Genomic DNA, 5,942 nt, shown 5'->3' with positions numbered 1-5,942 from the left:
GGGCTGGGGTCGTCAGGCATGACGGACGGCAAAGTTCGGGTGCGTAATTCCAGGTTGGGGGAAACCGCAACACCTCCACCAGAATCTAATGCGAACACAGGACAAGAGAGCAGCGGGCAGAGTTCGCAGCGTGTCTCAACCAGAGCGGCCAAGGCAATCTCGAGCTCGCGCTTCCCGGATGACTGGCGATGTGGCTGCAGCGCCGGGCATTCGTCTTCACCACAATATATATATATATATATATATATATATATATATATATATATATATATATATATATATATATAAGATGGTTTTGCCTGCTATGAATATAATTTCTGCGAATGAGAGTTTTATTTGCAGTATTCACTAAGAAGTGTGTTTGTTACTGCAAACACGTGCGCTTATTCCGGTCGGGAGTTCTCACTTTTTCAATTAGTGCATTTAGAATATTTGTTATTTTTTCCGGTCCTTACACATATATCGTGAATATATAAGTCTATGTACCCTTTAATTGCCGGGAAGTACATTCGCCTTCTTCGCGCCATGCAGTTAATAAACCTGGTTTATTTCACTCTAATACTGTTTTCATCGATCATTGTCGCTAATCAATATCCACCAACAAGAAGCGCGCGTAAAATGACACGATATCAAAAATAAAATGTTCTTACGTAGCTTTATGTTGCAGAGATACCAGTTACTTTTAGAAGACAGTGGTAAAAACAGCAGTTCACTTGGCTAAAACTACATTTGGTACCGGCCTTCAAGAGTCATGGGCGCACCAAATCAACTAAAACACACAAAAAAATTTACTGCACAGACGTTCTGCAAGAAAAACTGGGCGTCCACCAGTGTCCGCGTAGCGAACGCGCGCTCGCTAGCAGACGAGGCGCTTGACAACGACAGGAAAATTGAAGACGTTGCGTTGTATAATCCACGCCTAAAATGTATATGTTTAGCAAAATGGTGTAAACATAATTACAGTGCTGTTGAAATAAGCACCATTTTAAGAGCGTACTATGCGCAATCGGCCTCGGCGCCCGCAGCAAAAGTACGCTGAATATGCCGCGGAGCGCGTCTCCGCCCCAATCCAGTTAGGGAGCCTACATGCAAGCGCTGTTTTAGGGTGGTGACAACTCCAAAATTTTCAACGCTATTTATCGCCAAATTTGGTGAGTAGCCATTTTGATTCTCAATTTCGCCAGTAGTCGCGGCGCATCCCTGCATTCTTTTTGTCACGCTCTGATGTACTCATTTTGGCACACGATCTAATAAATTTCTTTTAGTTTTGCAGCAATGCGCACACGAAACCTGCATACATCTTTAATATACTAGTTGCATGTTCCTTTTATTTTAACACATCAAACTTATTTTTTTCAATAGCATACAAAGCAACAAGTTATAAGTAACGGTGGCGTGCTCGTGGTAGTATTTTCTCACGCCAAGAATGTGAACTGCATTAAACATTGTCGTTGCCTTCCCCTTGTACACACTATATATAAAGGGTGTTTTTCGAAGTGTGCTGTAGTAAAAACTGCGCTTACAAGCCTGTTTAACTAAAACGTAGAGGAGCCATGCACTGCTCTCAGACACGCTATGGGTCTCTGGCTGCTGAGGCCAAAGTTTATTTTAAAAAATGAACTAGTTTCACGGCACCAACGGGTGCGGGAAACGTGGTCTGTCGGCTGGTCTTTTCGCCATTTTGATTCCCACATGCTATATTTGGCGGAATATTTCAACCGCCAATTTAGCTGGCGGCGGCAAGTACCCTTACAAAGGTTGTCACCACCCTAAAACAGCGCTTGCATGTAGGCTCCCTAAATCCAGTTCGCTCGCAGCGCCCTCGCATCCGTTCGGCCCACTCGACCAGTCTAGTACACTCTAACCTTGACGAAACGTTCAGCTTCGGACATTCGTAAGTTGTCGGCGTAGTTGCCGTTAGTTATGCTTGGCGCATTCATTTGAGTGTGCGCTTATTCTTGATACATTGGCGACAGGGTGGGTGTAAGTTTGCGTGTGAGTAGGGGACAGTGGCGCACCGACGGGGAGGGGGATTCGAGGGTTGTAACCCCCCCCCCCCCCCTTTTGTTTAACCCATTTTCTTTCCTTACGCATTTCAGTACTGCAACTAAGATGTACGGCGCGCAATCGTTTGCACACTCGTAAAAAGCGAATTTTTTTGACAATTTCCCGTGAAGAAATTGAAATTAGTGCTGTTTAGATGGTATTGGCAAACTGTCAACACCCCCCCCCCCCCCTCCCCCTGGCAGAGATCCTGGGTGCGCTACTGGTAGGGGTGAATATGTGTATGTGTGTGGATAACCCCTTCAGCGCCACTTACTGGCATAGTAGCTACCATGCCAGTAAGTGGCGCTAAAGAGGTTGAAGTCCCCCCCCCCCCCTTTTTTTTTTTAGTTTAGCAATACAACGCTGGCGGATGAGCGATTTTTTTTTTTTTAATCCTCGAGGAATGCTGCTTATCGCGAAGGGCCGGCAACACAGGCAGTCCTTGTGTAGCAGCGGCCACATAGATTCCATTCCTTAATATTAGAGTCACTATTTTTGCAGCCAACTACCGCATACGTCTTCCCTCTGTCGTTCCATATATTGTAGCATGAACTGAGCACCGTGCGTTAGCGAACACCCAGTTGCAATTGCGACAGCTGATCGCACAGTAGCACTATGGTGGCCACCATAGTAGCACGGCAGCAGTAAAGGTTTTGTATAAAACGTATTCGTGCGCGCCCGCTGAGCCAACGTGCGGCGAGAGTGGCGCGCCGCCGAAAGCGCCATCTCCTTCCTCTAGAACAAACTCCTCCGGCAAAAGTAGTGTCTAGAGTGTACTAGAATACATTGTCTAGTACACTCTAGTAGTGTCTACCAAAAGGGTCAACATAACGTTACACTCTAGTAGTGTCTACCAAAAGGGTCAACATAACGTCACGCGCGTCAGAGGTGCCGTCGTGGTTGCAGCAGCGGATGCGGCAGGCGTGGTGCGGTGACTGCGGCGGCGCTTGTGTCGGCGTAGTGTGGTGCCGTATGAAAAAAAAAAAATACCATTTAATAATGTATGCAGCCTGAACAGCTTCGCTCGTAATCCGTCCCCATAAGAATGCTGCGCTCCCAAGAATTTTTTTTTTTTTTTTCGCACGTACGCTTTCGCCATACTCATCTCCACTTTCTTCCTCACTCTCGCCGCGTTTTTCATAAGCCGCTGCGCACCGCGTTCGCCCCCATTTTCGCTGTGCTCGGTTACGAGGTACGACGCCGAGGCAGGAACGGGCGCCTAAGAGCGGCGCTCTAAAATAAGTCACAATTTTGACCGATAGCAAATTATTAGACAGCTATACGAAGGTTTGTCGTTTAATCAGCTGCATAAACTGCTGTAAACATTCGCTAACAAAATTAACAAGCACGTTGTCATGCGCACACAGGCAAACACGTACACACTCATTCGATCACCGCGGACAATCGCTGTCGGAACGCTGGCGTGAATAGCGCCAGCAGCAGCGAGCGAATTTGCCTTCGTGCTGCCTCTCGCTTTAACCGCAGAGTAGGCGCGCCAGAACACAGCGCACACGAAGCCATCAGCTATCTAGCCTTCGAACCAGTGGCGTAGCCAGAAATTTTGTTCGGGGGGGGGGGGGGGGGGGCTCAGGTTGCAGCGCGGCCTCCTCCTTATAGAAGTTGTCGAGGGATCAAATACATGAATAATAACTGCATTGCCAATGCCATTGTATATTAGATGCTGCAAACGAATTATTGAACGCTACGCACTGTCAAGTAAAATAAGTATTTTTTCATAAAAGAATATATTCCTATGTCCTAAAAATTCTAGCAGAAGTAACTGATATCAATGCGGCCGCGTTTTTTTTTTCTATTTAATAAGGAAAGAAAATTTCACACGGACATTAGAACTATATCAGTTCGAAACCAGCAAAGCAGTGTATACAGCTGATATGAAGAACGTAAAGGCCATGAAATGAATAAGTTCAGGACAAATATTTTGATGAATCTTCGTCATTCAAGAACCTTGTTTACATTTTTGCACATATGCAACGACCAGGAAAAAACCTCAATGACGCTGTCCCTCGTTGCAATAGATTGCGCAGGAGCAGCTGTTACCGGTCGTGTACTGTAATAACACCGAGATTATACTCGCAACAGTGAGTACAAATAAAAAGTAGGAGAGAGAGAGAGAGAGAGAGAAGTGATAAGGGAAAGGCAGGGAGGTTAACCATGCTGAGCCCGGTAGGCTACCCTGCACTGGGGAAGGGGGACAAGGGATTGAAAAAGAAGGAAGAGAGAAGTTCACAGTTCACACGTTGCACATTTACAGTTAAGCGTTCATCGCTGAGTTTCGTCACAGGCGGTCATACAGGCTTGCGCACTTCAAAAAGCACAGCAGCGCCTTTGTAGCCCTGCACATAGCAAACGCACGAGGCCACGCGCTCTAGATCTTTTCCTCCGTAAAAGGCCTGTCGTCTAAGTGCCCCAAAGCCGTCCGAAGGGCAATCCTCTCATCTTCGTATCTGTGGCAGTCACATAAAAGTAAGAGTTCTGCAAGATATACATTAGAAATGCGAAGATACAACTCGCTAAATGGAAAAAAGAGTCGCTGGAAACAAAGTTCACTGCTTGTATACACAACACCTCGCAACAAGTTATTTAAATATACGTCTAAGTCTCCAATAAATGTATGTATTTAAGCAAACGTCACTGTATATTATGCGTTCCTGCGATCAGATGATCTAGGCAAGAACAAAACTATGATCGCAGAAATCCTGATATGTACTCGGGCCATGCAGCGGTCGCGACAGCACCATACAGGTAGAATAATAGAGGAATAATGCAGAAATCAGTACGAAAATGTGTAATTTAACTGCCTGCACAGCGGCAACAATTACTCTGCACCCAAAATAAAGGAGGCTTTTGCTTCGTTTCAAAAAAGAAATAAAAGCAGGTAGCTAAAAAGGAAAGAAAAGGACAAACGAAAGCCACAGATGATGCGGCAAGTTACTACCAAATATCCGAGTGTGTTTTTGGCAAACGCCGCGTGGGCCGGGCTTTCAATGAGCAAGGTCGGTCAAAATTGGTTATTGATGTCGTCGTAATTTCCGCATTCGCATGATAAGCTTGATCATGATGCTAACTGCTAGAATAAACGGCTAAAATTTCTGCGGTTTTAAAAGCTAACGAACAGTGATACGTCTTCATAATTACGAGCTTATGGACGTGAAGGAACAAAGCTTTTTACTTGCATTAATTTTTGCTGCTTCGCTATCTAAAGGATGAACTTCTCTCGGCGGGGAAGTTGAGCGAAGCGGTCAATGACTTCGGACACGTTGATGCCGACGTCTCTGTGGGTGTATAGAGGCACCAGTCTAACCATGCGTTCCACAGACATTGTAGAGCGCAAGTAGTTTTTTTGTAAACTCTTGTTAAAAAATATTCTCTCTGCGCTGGCAGTGGTCACTGGAAGGGTGACTAGAATCTGGAACAGTTTGTACACATTTACATAGAACCTGCAGTCGCAAAGGGAGAGGGCACCTATTCCGCTGTCAAAACCTAAAACACTCCTTCGATGTCGTTGACATCCTTGTTTAGGTACCTTGCACAAACAGTACGCTGTTCGATTCCAGCGATGTCCGTTGTTTCATCAGGAAGTATGGAGAAGCAGCCTGCTTTTGCAACTAGGCTTTCTTTGATAATTTCGCCACAAATTTCTATAATTTGGTTTTGTGCATCTGGGCTTAAATACGAGGCATTACTGGGGCAACTTTCCAAATGGTTCTTCAGATATGTATCTCCACAATCAGCTCGCATGCGAAGAAGCGCTCTGAAAATACCTGTGTTTTCAGCGGGGCCTATGCTTAAATCCATAGGGCCACTGTATCTGTGGCCAACGAGAGCCAGATCTTGCAGCCCGCAAAAAGAATTTCCTCAATAATAGGCCATTTCCT

This window comes from Dermacentor silvarum, chromosome 6 (genome assembly GCF_013339745.2).
Source record: "Dermacentor silvarum isolate Dsil-2018 chromosome 6, BIME_Dsil_1.4, whole genome shotgun sequence".
Taxonomy (NCBI): domain Eukaryota; kingdom Metazoa; phylum Arthropoda; class Arachnida; order Ixodida; family Ixodidae; genus Dermacentor; species Dermacentor silvarum.
The sequence above is the reverse complement of the archived record's forward strand: the minus strand, read 5'-3'. Positions refer to the sequence as shown.